This window comes from Trichechus manatus, unplaced genomic scaffold (assembly GCF_000243295.1).
Source record: "Trichechus manatus latirostris isolate Lorelei unplaced genomic scaffold, TriManLat1.0 scaffold00110, whole genome shotgun sequence".
NCBI lineage: Eukaryota > Metazoa > Chordata > Mammalia > Sirenia > Trichechidae > Trichechus > Trichechus manatus.
Window position 1 is genome coordinate 4744935 of NW_004444046.1, and position 15062 is coordinate 4759996.

The 15062-nt window shown below is 39.7% G+C and overlaps 1 protein-coding gene across 7 annotated transcripts in view; it reads left to right on the plus strand.

Annotated features, from left to right (window-relative positions):
* Positions 1–15062, plus strand: part of GPR160 (G protein-coupled receptor 160) — a 79543-nt gene that overhangs the window by 12079 nt on the left and 52402 nt on the right. Inside the window, exon 1 of one of the 7 annotated variants that reach the window (XM_023737907.1) lies at positions 2238–2687. The exons of the other annotated variants lie outside the window; for them this stretch is intronic. The gene's annotated coding sequence lies outside the window, so the exon portion shown is untranslated. Of the gene's footprint in view, positions 1–2237; positions 2688–15062 lie in introns of those variants that run through there. 7 annotated transcript variants of the gene reach the window in all.

Sequence of the window (15062 nt, forward strand, 5' to 3'; positions counted from 1 at the left end):
ACTGCCTGGCTAGAAGGGGCTCCCAAGCAGAGAAAAGAAAAAGAGAACAACGGAACAAATCAAAACAGAATAAGAGCAAACAAACAAACAAAAAAGCGCCGGGGGTCCCACCAGCATGGTGGCACGAGCCAGGAGGTAGTTTCACAGTTGAGCATTGTTTCGCAGCCTTTCAGGAAGAAGCAAAGATGGAGCACGGAGCCAGGTGTTTGAGACAAAGGAGGGGGAGGTGGTGAGAGGTAAGGAAGAAATCTAAAGAAGCAGAAAAAAGCAATACCAGCGGCCAACAAAAGGCACTCAGGGAGCCGGCCAGTACGGGCAGGTGGAATCCAGGCGACAGTGGGGTGAAGCTGGTGCTTCCTGGCCAAGAGACTGTGGCTGCAGGAAGCAGAGGAGGCTAAGTGGGGGTGAAGAAGGGTAGGGGGTGGGAAAGCCTGTATCACTGGTTACCGGTTTTTCTGTCTCCTGCTGGAAACTCCGTGAAGCTGCTTTCTCGTACCCCCATTCACTGATCTCTGATAGGAGTCCAAGATGGTGGATCTGTGCTGTGGTAGCTGATAGGGACCTCTGCATGTATCTCTCCTCGCTCTCTGTTCTCGGTCAGTTTCTTATTCCATTCGGTGCTTGGCTGAGTTCTTTGTCTCTTCATTTGATGCTTAGGGTTTCAGGATTGATGTGTGACTCTATTTTACTTAGTTTTTCTGATCTTTGCTGCGGAGGGGAGGCCTGGTGCTTCTGACTATGGCACCATGTTGCCCAGAAATCTCCCTGCTTTTTCTTTAAGCATCTTAAACAAGCTTCGCGCCTTAGCAGTGATCGTCAGTGTGCTGAGAGGGGTTCGCTATTGTGTTTAGTCCTCAATCCATGTCATTAGCAATTTCTCCATGTCTGATATAGGTCCCTCTTGCATTTTCGTTAGCCTTGTGGCTTACAGTGGAGCCAATCCTTTAACAATTTGGAGAATTTTTTCTTTGTTTTTGAGGATTGTTGTGCTGTCAAGTGTGATATGTCTAAATCTGCTATGTTTCATTCTCCAATTGGGATTTAAGAACTCTATTATAACCTTATGGAACCACGGACATATATGTGGTTGGACTTTGCCCAAATGAATATTATGTGGTGCATGACTGTTTTGGTTGCCATTTGCAGCCTTTTGCTGCCTGTCAGAACAGAAATGGAAATGTAGGAATGAGCTATCAGAGAAAGGAACATGACTTCTTATGCTTTATGGAATCCTAGAAAGTGGTAAATCCTGGAGAGGGGAAGGGAGGAATTGATAGCTGAGGTGTCCCCAGGAAGCTGAAAGTGTCGACTGTGTCTAGAGAGGCGAATGAAGGAGTTGCAAGTAGCCGAGTCAGAAGAGGTCTCCCCTGTTGACCGCCCCTGCCCAGACCCATTCATAGAAGTGCCAGGAGAGGTTCAGGGAGGGGTAGAGGCGGTAGGCTTCTCCTCTGTGACCTGTTGACCTCTCCCCCTTCCCACTGTCCCTGCCCTACCTGGCCTTCTCTTGGTACCTTCACCCACTGGTGACTTCCAAATCTGTCTCTACCCTGGATACTTTCCCTGAGGTACAGACCCATAGCTTCAACAGCCTAACCCACCTTCACTAAACCATTTGCATTTTCCTAGACAAGTGTTCCAGTGAGAACTCATACAGCTCCTTTTGCTATTACTTTTCCCCACATTCTGTCTGTCCTGTAACTGATAGGCCCCCAAGTCTGCTCCCTTCCTAACCAACCACTGAATGGGTTTCTCTTCTCTCTGCTGCCCCTAACATTTTCCATTGATTTCCTTGCCTTTAAAACCAAAACCAGTTGCTATCAAGTTGACTCTGTCAGGGTAGAACTGTGCTCCATAGGGTTTTCAATGTCTGAGTTTTCAGAAGTAGATCGCCAGGACTTTCTTCTGAGGCTCCTATGGGGACTTGAACTTCTAATCTTTCGGTTATAGTCAAGTGTGTTAACCATTTGCACTACCCAGAGATGACTCCGAATTCATCCTGCACAGGCTCCTTCACTCCTTCAACTTTATTTTATTCTGGAAAGTTGAGGGGAAAAATTACTTATGACCTTAACATCCTAAGGCCCAAAGACAGAAACAGTTTGGCCCATTTCTTTCCAGTTTTGTTTTGTTTTGCCTTGCTTTTGTTTTTTATATTATGTTGTTGTTGTTAGATTTCATTAAGTCGATTTCAATTCATAGCAACCCTGTGTGACAGAGTAGAACTGCCCCATAGGATTTTCTTGGTTGTAATCTTTACAGGAGCAGATCACCAGGTTCTTCTCCCTCTGAGCTGATGAGTGGGTTCTGTCAAAGAGCAAACTAGAGTTTCTGTTAAAATTAAAGAGTTTTACTGAAGGAACAGAGCGATCTGCATGGGGCAGCCTTTTGTGAGGATTCACAAAAATACTCCAGCAAAAAGAATTTTTCACAAAGTTTAAGTACAGAAAATCAGCAACTTACAAGAAAAAATTATGATTGGTTGGTTGACATTTACAAAATCATGCTTTAACAGACACCAGACAATTATGAGATCCCTCTAACATTGTTTTGTTAGTCATAAAGTTTGAGTCAGTTAACTTCTTGCTAATCTATGGATATTTTAGGGGCCAGCCTTAGTGAATATCCTTCCTGGGAGCATGCTGTGAGAGGACGGAAGAGAAGAGGAGGAAACCTGCAGGCTTCCTGAGGTATTCTGGCTCCTGACGTTTGAGAGCTAGCTCAGAATGAGCAGTAAACAACAAAAAATGGAGTCCAGCCTATATCTTTGGCAGCAAGCCCCTGGATTTTTGGGGCTCCCTCACAACCCCCATTTCTGATAAAATATTTCTGTAGAAATTCACTGATCACTATTATAAGAGTGAACTTATTTTCCTTGTGTTTATTAGATGGCCGTCTATTTAAAATAGGCCTGTAAAACCCCAGATACTGTCCATGAAAGATAGCCAGACACCATCTGTTCTGTCTTCACTATGCTGTAGCTTGGACCTCTGGTTCTGTGATCTTTTAAGAATGGTGTATAGGAGCATGGCTGAATTAATTGGAATATTTGGCAGAGAGGGGCATTGATCAAGGTGAAGAGCCAAACTATTCTCTAAGGAATTGCTGTTTCTTCAAAATACATGATCTTTTGCATAGGAAGTAGTGTTGCATTGTGTGTACAAGCATTTGATAAAATACTTCACAAAACATTTAATTAATCCTATAATAATTATTATAATGATTAAGAGAATTAATCCAGTTTGTAAAATTGAACATAGCCAAGAACCAATTTCGGTAGATAGCCAACTAAAAATAACAAGGAAAGGGGAGTTGGACATAGAGGGTAGTTGAAGCCATGTAGCTTTCTGGTGGACGTCTTTAAGATCTTGTTTTACTTCTCCAGATGTATTTATTCAAGTACAGCAAGTGGTATTAGTAATTGCACAAACTCCTCCCTGTTGTGCTGGAGAAAATCAAAGGCAATTCTGTCATCCAGTACAACTTTGACAAGAGAATTTAAAGATTTTTGTTGGGTTTCTGTGCTATCGACTAGTTCATTCAGTATTTGGAGCATGGTAGCAGTCACATTGCAAATAGATTTTTCAAGTTCGGGGATACCCACATGGAAAAGGCCCTGCAGAAATGGCCATCCGTCCCCTCTGATCTGTCCATTGTAGGGTTTTCATAATTTCTTTTGTGTCGAAAAGAGTTTCAGATCATTGATCCAGTGTACACTTTCATTATAAGAGTGGAGGCTTAAGGGAACCCCTAAAAAGCCAAATGTACATTGAACTGTCATTTAAAAACCATCTAGACATGGTAATTCGCAAGCATAGGGTTTGCTGTTCAGATTTGGGCTTTTGGATATTTTGATCCCTCATGTATGTGTCCATGAAGGGCACAGATTTTGTTATTTCCATTGTTATTTTTTGGAGACAGGATAGTTTGGTTGACTTTTTTGAGTCATTCTTCAGTCAAAAAGTTATTACAAACAAGACAGTAGCCTCCAAATATGTAGGGAGGTAAATGCTGTGACAAAAGGGTGACTTCCCTTTCGTGCTGCTGCAAGACCTTTGTATAAAGATTTGAAGATATCTGGGATTCCTTGGGCATATGAGTGACAAATCAGTACATGGGTGGAACTTCCCTGTATTTTTCGTGCAGTTTTTAAGCTTTTTTTCTGTATCATTGACTCAGAAGTGTTGAGTTAAAGTGAAAAATGGCACCTGGGGACTTCTTAATAATTCCGGAGGGGCCCACGGCTTGACACGTATAGCCCATTTAAAAGAAATATTAGGATTTACGGTGGAGTCAGTTACACATAGGCGTAGCTAAAGGGTCTGAATTAGTATGTCCAGATTTTGGGATTTGATGGCAAATCTAACAGTCAGATTACCAGCACTAGCTACTGATTGAGCTTATCTAACATAGGCATTGCCATGCCAGGCATCAGTAAAAGTCATGATATCCAGTAACAGAATACTTAAGGAAGTCTGCATAGTGTAAGAACACTAACTAAAAAATAATAAAACAAGGCAAATAAAAATAATAACTATGATAAAGCAAACTTTTCTTTAGTTATTTGTATGGAAAAAAAAGATATTAAAACAACAGATAATATCACAAATGTGTAATAAAGCAGCTACCGTAAGAGTACCAGTAATCAGGAGACAAAGTCCAACCATTTCAGCAGGTTGCATAGGGAAATCTCGTTCCATGATCTTGGGAGGTGCCATCTACTCCGACACCATCTACTTCTGGCCACGAAGGCATTTGAACTTCAGTTTAAGTCTTTCAGTAGGTTTAACAGTCCACACAGGGGCATTAGCCTTCTTAAGTTGGAATAGGTAGATCCAAGTTTTAACTCCCTGTAATTTGGCAGCACAAGGGTTAGTGATAAGGACCGAATATGGTCCTTTCCAACAAGGCTCCAGGGAATCTTTTAATTAGTGTCTCTTCCAGTATACATAGTTACTTGGTTCAATAGTAGGTAATTTTTTTATTTCTTGAGTTTTGACTGTCAAAAGCTTCTTTGACTCGTAAAAGGTGCTCTTTAGAATACTGAAATCAAAGACTGATAATATTCAGTAATTCAGGTTGAACTTAATTAGAATTAACATAGATTGAGAAATAAGGAAGGGCATCTCTCAGTTTGTCATACTGTGGTGGCTTGTGTTTTGCTGGTATGCTGGTAGACGGTCAGCGAAAAAGAGGAAGACTTTCAACAAGATGGATTGATAACAGTGGCTGCAACAGTGGGCTCAAACATAGCAATGATTGTGAGGATGGCTCAGTACTGGGCAGTGTTTCATTCTTTTGTGCATAGGGTCACTATAGTCAGAAGTGACTCGACGGCACCTAACAACAGCAGCATAGGCCTTCCAGTAATAATTTCATGTGGGGTTAATTTATATGGCCCAAACGGAGTGGATCTCAAATTTAGGTGGACTAGGGGAAACACCTTAGTCTAGGATAAGCTTAAAGACTGAGAAAGCTTGGCTAACTGGGTTTTTATTTTACCATTAGTTCTTTGTACTAGCGTAGATGATTGTAGTTGGTAAGGGCAATGAAGTCTTTAATAAATAGGAAAAATCTTACATATTTCTTTAATTGCTTGTCCAGTAAAGTGGGTCCCCTGGTCACTGCAAAGAATTATTGGTGCTCCTCAAGTGGGGATTATGTTTTCAAGAAGTGTCTTAGCTACAAAGGTTGCAGTGGCATGATGACTAGGAGAAGCTTCTGTCCAATGCAAAAATCTGCAAATCATTACTAATACATATTTGTAATCATTTGAAGGTGGGAGCTGGATAAAATCTAATTGCCATTCAAGCATAGGTCCTGACAGTAAGGAGTATTTACCAGGTGAAACTCAAAGAGGCTTGCCTGGGTTATAGCAGGAACAAACAGAGCAATGAGAGGCAACATACTCGGCAACCTCCAAAAATTGCCTCCATCAATATTTCTTCAAAAATTTCAATCATTTCGTCTCATCCTAAGTGAGATCCTTCATGGAGAGCTTTCAACAGGGACATGAAATGATTTAAGTAAGACAAGCTTCTGATCATGTCCTAACCATAATTCGTTTATCGGATCCTGAGAACAATCCGCTTTCTTCTATTTTTCAGTTTCCTCCAGTTTTAGCTAATTTTTGTTTTTTTTTTTTTAAATTAATTTTTCATAAGTTAATTCATTATGGTTATGATTATGAACAAATCGGTAATCTTTTCTGTGGCAGCAACAGCCCTGAGGCAGGGAGGGTATCCTTTAGCTACAGGGTCAAGCTGCAGATTGTAATAGCCTACTGGCCTCTGATGTTAAAACACCTGAAGCATTTGCAAAGTGTTCATGTACAAACAGGGAAAAATCTAGGTGATAGTTAGGAAACCCTAGTGCAGGTGTGTTTCCTAGAGGTTCTTTTGGTTTAGTTATAGCTTCCTGATCCTCTGGTATAATTTGGAAAGAATCTGGTTTGGAGGCTTTCAAATGTTTATGTAGATAGGGGTTTGACTAACAAGGAGAAAATAGGAATCCAAGTCTACAGTAGTCACAAAGCCCCAGAAACCCACATAATTGTTTCTTAGTTTTGAGGTTAAGAAAAGCAAAAATAGCTTCTTTCCATTTAGGATCAATAGAAAAGCCTTCTTCAGAAATCAGATGACCTAAATACTTAACAGAAGACTGGGCCAATTGTAGTTTTTTTTTTTAGAAACTTTATGCCCTGCAGTGGTCAGATGTTTTAATAAGATTATGCTGTCATCTATGCAGTCTTGCTGGAAGTTTGAGCATATTAGTAAGGCATTGACGTATTGCAATAATTTAGATTCATTTTTGTATTGTAAGAGATGTAAATCAGCATGGAGAATTTAAGAGAACTAGATGGGAGATTTGGTAAATCCCTGTGGCATTACTGTCCAAGTAAATTGTTGCTTCTCCCAAGTAAAAGCAAATAAATATTGATTTTCAGGATAGGCAGCAATTCTGAAAAAGGTGCTACAAAGATCAATTACAGTAAAATGCATAGCATCCAGAGGAACATTAGAAAGTAGTAAATGAGGGTTTGGAACTACTAAAAATCTAGGAATAACAATATGGTTGATAGTCTTCAAATCCTGAACAAACCTCCAGCCTCTGTTGTCTTGTTTCTTAACAGGGAGTGCAGGGGTGTTACAAGGGCGAGTGCAGGAACAATTAATCCTTTAGAAAGGAAGTCCTGAATAATACTAGCTAACCCTCTTAAGCTTCTTGTTTAAAGGGGTATTGAGGCAGTCCTAGTAAATGCTTTGAGGTGTCTACCTAATTTTTAATGGGGTCTGCTGATAAAATGCCCCAAATTGGTAGATGTGGTGGCCCATAAGTTTTCAGAAATTAATGAAAAAAGGTTAGAGGAAATCGTCTTTGTGCATGACTAATGCTTGAAAACAGCAAGCAGCTTCTTCCCCTTGAATTAGTTCTGATTCACATCCCTCATTAGAGGTTTTCAGGGATGTCTGGCAGGCTTAATAATATTTCTTCTTTTTCTGAAAATTATCAATGACAGGCCCGTTTAGACAAAAGATCTCAGCCCAACAAATTAACAGGAATGTCAAGGCTAAGCAGAAAGGGATGTAGATCTTCATTTGGGCCAAGAGATGTTGGAACAAGTTTTGAATGAATTGAAATCTGTTCTTCAAAACTTTCGAAGTTTTTGTACTCCAGGGCAAGGCTTTTGTAACCAAGCGGGGTTAATTACAGGGAGGATGGCCCTAGAATCAATTAAAAATTTACAAGACTCTCCGTTAATGTACATGGTAGTTTCTCCTTGTAGGTTAAGTGCCACCATAGGAGAAGCCCCTGTGGTGTCCCCAGAGCCCATTCATTCCATATCTGGTTGAAGGGTCTCTGGCTTAAGCTATTTCTTTTGATTCTTCTTTAACTTATAGCAATCCTTTTTCCAGTGCCCAGGTTCCTTGCAGTAAGTATAAATACTGGGTTTAGTGCCTCCAGAGGGCTTGGATTTACTGTGTTGGTTAGGAGATTGCAGTTGTGGTAATTGTAGGCCATTAACTTATTTGCCTTAGTGGTTTGTTTAGTTTCCAAGATCTGAAAAAGTTCATGAGCTAAATTTGCCAGCTTGGCAATGGGGGCTGCTTTCCAATCTAGTTGATGTCTAGTTTTTACTAGGGCTGAAAGCTCAAGTTTGGGGCCAGATATGAATACTGCATTGAAAGCTCCTATAGCCCCAGGGGATGATGGATCAATTCTGGAATGTTCAGCAAGCTTTTGAAATAGTCTGCTCCGGCAGTCATACATATTTTGTATGCACAAGTGAATTTTTGTCCAGTCTATTATTGGGGTTGGGGGGAGCCTTTGGAATGGCCTCTAGCAATCTTTTACTAGCCAGAAAACCTTGTAACAGTTGGGCAGCTGTTCTGTATAGGTCTAGAACTAAACTGTCTTTGGGATTTGTCCATTCAGCCTGTTGTAACCACAATTGGCCCTCCCCTGGCCTGGTTATCATGTGGACTGGTGGATGCAAATCAGGAAGTCCAGGCTATTAAGCCTCAATAAGTATTCTAAATTCCTCAGCAAACTTGTAAGAATCTTCTCACAGTTTTGAGAGATCTTTAGTAATTTTATGTAATTTTGAGTGTGCCCAGGATATAAAAGTAAAATGGGGAGGATCTTCAATATCCACACTGAGACGGATTTAAAAAGGCATCTTGGAAATAGGCTTTATGTTCCCACTAGGTTCTTAAGGGGGGAAAAGAAAGTTCAGACGACATGTTATTGGAGGAGTCTTTAGTAGTATCAGAGGCGTAAGAAGGCAGAGGGTAATACAAAGGAGAGGAGGCCGGCAAAGGAGCAGACAGTCCTGGGACAACTTGGGTAGCTGGAACAGAAATTTGGCATTGTAGTTCCTTATTTTGTTTAGTTAATTTAGAAACATTATATTGCAGGGAAGCAATTTTACTCTCATCACGCTTCTAGAGGCTTTAAAATACCTGTTAACATAGGTGTTCCATTGTTTCTGCTTAATTTGGGAGTCTTTTCTAATTTAGTGCAGGGAAAACTCCATTTAGACAATTCAAAAGAACCAAAAAGTGGCCAAATATTTTCCAGACCATCCTTAGTGAGATTATGCCAAATGGATAGATACAACCAGGTAGCACGGCCGTAATGTTTATCTGTATATCAGGCAGGAGTCCCAGAAGGGAATTCCACACTGCCCCTAGATAAGGGATTTCCCATTTTCAAAGAAGGTTAGAGTTTGTTCAAAGTTTAAGACTCTCAGACTCAACAAAATCTTATAGAGCCTGCAATTCTACAAACTCAGAAACTTCTAGGGCAGCAGTTTGCCAGTTTTCCCAGAATCTCACACTACTGCCACTAGTGGAGGCAAATTCTTGCAAAAACCAAACTGAACAAAATGAAACAAATCCTTCAGTAAATCTCAAAGAGCTCTCGACGCAAGAAAGTAGAGCTTGAAATTTGAGAGGGCTTACCTTATCGACCCCTGAGAGTCTGTGAAGGTGGATGAGCCCAATGGGCTCGTGTTGGTGCCAGAACTCCAGGTCCTTGACCTCTCAGGGTTGCTGAAGATAAGGTGCCTTTGAATCCCACAACTCTGACACCAAGAAATGTCAGAGCAAACTGGAGTTTCTGTTAAAATTACAGCAAAGACTTTTATTGAAAGAACAGAGTGATCCAGATCAGGCAGCACTTCGTTAGGATTCACAAAAATACTCCAGCAAAAGAAATTTTTTCACAGAGTTTAAGTACAAAAAATCCAGGAACTTAACAAGGAAAAAATTCTGATTGGTTGACGTTTACAAAAATCATTCTTTAATAGACACCAGATAGTTGTGAGGTCTCTTAAGCATTGTTTTGTTAATCATAAGGTTTGAGTCAGTTAACTCCTTGCTAATCTATGGATATTTTGTGGGCCAGCCTAGATTAATATCCTTTTTGGGAGCATACTATGGGAGGAAGGGAGAGGAGGGGAGCCCACAGGCTTCCTGAAGTATTCTGGCTAGCTGACTCTTGAGAGTCAACTCAGAATGAGCAGTAAACAACAAAAATGGAGTCCAGTCTGTATCTTTGGCAGAAACCTCTCCTTATGCCAAACCCTTAGATTTTGGGGGCTCCTTCACAGTTCAAGTGCCAGCCTTTTGGTTAGCAGCAGAGCGCTTAACCATTGCACCCTTATGGCTCCTTTGTTTTTTATAAATTTGATTAATTTTAACATTTTTATAAACATTTAATTGATTTTATGTTAGCATTTTAACATGGTTGTCATACTTTAATTAAAATTTATCAAGAAATTTTCCTATGTCTTTATAATGATTGTGTTTAATGACTGCATGTTATTTCAGCATATAGGTTTTGTCGAGAAAAACTTGAGCATCGTTTTAAGTTAAAACAGAGGTTTGTTAAGCGTTTAAAACAATTGCAATTGGGAAACTACATAGCCCATTGAAAATGGGACCAGGGAATCCCAGGGCAGTTTCATTATACAGGTATTCTTATGGGGTAAAAAGACGAACCAAACCATAGGGAGGGCAGTTACAGGAAAATCAAGGAATATTGTAATAATCATACTTGATTGGTTACTGATTGTTAATAGTATAATTAGAGATTACAGATAATTTCAAAGGATGCTTACATCATGGTCACAGGATACTTACATGTAGTTTCTTTTGTCTGTCTTACAAAAAGGAAAAATACCTTGCTGGCAACAGCACTCTTCTGGAGTACAGGCATTTTGAGGGGTGCAGATGGTTTCTTGGTTAAGGCCCTCGGGGCAAATGGTTTCACATCCTGGTTTTGACCACCGAGGAGAAACATGTTTTTCTGAAAAAAACATAGCTGTTAGTCTAGAATCTAGATTAAAATTAGATAGCATGGTCTGCATATTATGCCTCTTTCTCACTTACTGCACTGAAAGTTGTCTTTTCCTGACACGTAGCCATTCTCTTAAAGTTAGAGAACTAGGTGGTTTCTTGCTCTCTCTCTCTCTTTTTTCTTATTGTAAATCATTCTAAGTTGAATGTATCTTTGATCCTGTTTTACAGAATTTGGGATGGATTCTTATAAGAATAATGACTGATTTGAACAATAAAAAGTTTTCTTTCTAATTACAAAAGGAATAAATTTTCATTGCTAAAAATCTGGACAACATAGTAGAGTGTAAAGAGCAAATATGCACCAGTACTCTCACAAGAGATAGTCACAATTAGTGTAGCCTGGCTCTCTCCCTCCAGCATGAGTGCCATCTATAGCCTTGTTTTTCCAAGTGTGGCTCTTGGACCAGCAGCGTGGGTGTAGCATGGGAGCATGTTAGAAATGCAGAATCTCAAGCCCTACCCACACCTGCTGAATCAGAATTACCTTTTAACAGGATCCACATTCAAGTTTGAGAAGCATTGGTCTCCAAGGCCAAGACCTTACTAAGCACTGGTGGCCTGGCATTAATTACCTCTGGTCTGTATATACATACTTATTTTTCATATTTATCTAATATTGGAATAGTACTGTATGTGTCAGTGATTTTCAACTTTACATCCCTCATAACTTAAGACTACCTGAGGACAAGAACATACTCCCTTCAGTAACACTGCTTCATTCATTTTTTAAGTTTTTTTTTATTCTGGGGCTGGTGGGGGGGAGTTGCTGTAGGCAAAGCAAGTAATGCTGATATGAGCTGCTGATGCAGTAATTACTTTCTTCAACTCTTGATTATTTCCTAGAGTGGAGTTACTGGGTCAAAAGCCATGAATATTTTAACGGTCTTTAAAATGCATCAGGAGTGTAGGAAGTGCGCTGATACTTACCCTCGGGCACTGGGTAGGGTGGTCCATAGATAAACTAGGGGGAGCAGGGGTCATGCCTCCTTCATCATCATACTTCCTAGCCTGGCTTAGAGCAGACTGAGGGAGTGGAGGGGAAGTGACCACAAGGGTGGGTGGCTGCCCATGGTGGTGGCACCCCTTTCCTCCTGGATAGATGCTGCTAACCAGGTTGCAGCTTCCTTCAGGGTGTATCCACAGCCTTTTCTCCCAGGGCCCATTGTATCTAGGCTTGGGAGGGTGCAGGGGATGTAGCTGATGGGCCTGCAGCAAAGGAAGGACTGAAATGACTACCTGTTAAGTCCTGAATCTACTGGACCCAATTGGCACCCAACTTGTGCTTTTGCTTGATAAATCTGGGACTATTAGGTTTTCAGAGCCCTAGTGGCACAGTGGTTAAGTGCTCCGTAGCTAATCTAAAGGTATGTGGTTCAAACCCACCAGCTGCTCCATGGAGAAAGATGTGGCAGTCTGGTTCCTTAAAGATTTTAAGCCTTGGAAACCCTTTGGGGCAATTCTACTCTGTCCTATAGGGTTGCTGTGAATTGGCTCCACTGCAATGGGTTTGGTTTATTAGGTTATCTAACACTTTTCCTCCCATGAGCAGAAAGGAAACTTATGTTAAGTAAATTTGATTCTGAAAGGTATGCTCACATTTTTACATAGAGGAAAAAGTGAAATAATCAGCACTGTAGTTGTGATTGAGTCACAGTTTGAACTTGGGTGTCTGAAAATATTTTTGGTCCTCCATAAATATTTGTGGGATGTGTGATTGTAGGAGAATATAAAGAACTAGAGTTTGATTATTTTCATAACTTACATTATGTTCAATATATTCTTTTGTGTGTATCACAAAACATAATTAAAACATTTAAAAATGAGTATTAAATTATTAGTCATGTATTTATTAACTATTTGACATGAGATGATGACCACAAACTCTCACACCCACACCTACCTTCTAGAAATAAATGTGATTGATTGTGATTGATTCTGAGTTTGTCTATTAGTATGTCTTTCTCTCTCTCTCTCTCCCTTTTTATTTTTTGGCATTTTTAAGCATTTTTAAAAAATGTATTGAAGTACATACAGTAAAAAACACAATCTTAATTGTTGAGTTTTGATGCACCTTTATAAACAACATCCCTGTCAAAACAGAGAACATTTTCATGCTCCAGAAAATATTCTCATATCTCTTTGCACTCAGTCTCCCTACTCCAGAAGCAATTGCTGTTCTGATTTCTAGCACCAGAAATGAGCTTTGCCTGTTCTTGAACTTCGAATAAATGGAATAAATCTGTATATGTAGTAGACTCTTTTATGTCTGACTTCTTTTGTTCAATATGTGTTTGAGATTCATGCATGTCGTTGTATGTTTCAGTAGTTTGTTCTTTATTGGTAACTAATATTCCATTCTATGAGTATACCATCATTTATCCATTCTCCTTTGATGACCGTTTGGGTTGTTTCCAAGTTTGGCTTTTATGAATGAAGCTGCTATTAATATTCTTATACAAGTCTTTTTTTTTTAAGTTTTATTGAGGTATAATTTACAGGCTATAAAATTCATCCATTGTAAGTGTACAATTCACTATCTTTAGTAAATTTATAGACTTGTGAATCCTTCACCACAATGTATTTTAGAACCCCAAAATTATCTTGTGCCAGTTTACAGTCACCCCCCACCCTTGGCCCCAGGCAGCAATTGATATTAAATTTCTCTTGCCTTTTCTGGAAATTTCATACAGATGGAATCCTAGAATATGTCGGTTTGTGTGTCTGGCTTCTTTCACTTAGCATAATATTTTTGAGGTTCATCCATGCTGCAGCGTGTCTAAGTCTTGTTGCTTTGTATTGCTGAATAATACTCCCCTTTATGAATGTTTATGGATGTACCACATTTTGTTTATCCATTCACCAGCTGGTGAACATTTAAATTGTGTCTGGTATTTTTCCCCCTATTGTGAATAATGTACCATTATTTTTATGCAAATACCCCGCACCTTCTGTGTTTGCTTACCAGCTATGCCCTCCTCCTGCAAGGTATTTTCGTAAGCGCACATGTGGAAGACGATTGGCATGGTGGCACTTAGGAGGGAACTTCATGGGCAGAGGATGCAGCTGGCCAACAGCGAACGTGCGCTTGTGTAAAAATGTCTTTGTAGACCTATGTTTCCATTTCTTTAGGGTAGATTCTTAGGAGTGTAATTACTAGATAACTTTTTAAGAAACTTTTTAAGAAACTAGCAAAGTGTTTTCCAAAAGTGACTTGTGTTAAAGCCCCTCCAACGATGTATGCAGTTTCCAGTTTCTCCATTCCAGTTTTCTCCGTGCCAACACTTGGTATTATTGTTTTGATTATAGCCATTCTGATGAGTGTCTAGTGGTGTTTCACTGCAGTTTTAATTTGCATTTCCCTAGAGACTAATGATATTGAGCACCTTTCCATGTGCTTACTAGTCATTCATATATCTTTGTCTAGTCAAAGCATTTGTTTATTTTCTAATGAAGTTATTTGTTGTCTTATTGAATTTTAAGAGTTTTTTAAAAATATATTCTGGGTGCAAGTCCTTTATCGGATATAAAACCAAGAATCAAACTCATTGCCACTGAGTCAGTTCCAACTCATGGTAACCCCATGTGTTACAGAGTAGAACTGAGCTCCATAGCATTGTCTTGGCTGTGATCTTTATGGAAGCAGATTGCCAGGCCTTTCTTCCACAGCACCACTGAGTGGGTTCAAACTGCTAACCTTTCGGTTAGTAGTTGAGCGCAAACCATTTGGGTCACCCAGGGACCTCTTATCAGATATATGATTTGCAAATATTTTCTCCCTGTCTATGACTTGTCTTTTTCTTTTCTTTTTAGATAGACTTTATTTTTTAGAGTAGTTTTAGGTTTACAGAAAAATGTGCAGAAAGTACAGGGAGTTCTGATATACCCTCTGCACATTATTTCTCCTATTAACATCTTGCATTTCTGTGATACATTTGTTAGAATTGATGATCTGGTACTGATACATTATTATTAACTGAAGTCCATATTTTACATTAGAGTTCACTCTTAGTGTTATACGGTCCTATGGGTTTTGACAAATGCATGATATCCTGTATCTATGATTACAGTATCGTATAGAATAGTTTCACTGCTGTAAAAATGCCGTGTGCTCTACCTGTTCATCCCTTCCTTTACCCCCTGATCTCTTGGCAACCACTGATCTTCTCACTGTCTGTATGTTGTTGTTAGGTGCTGTCAAGT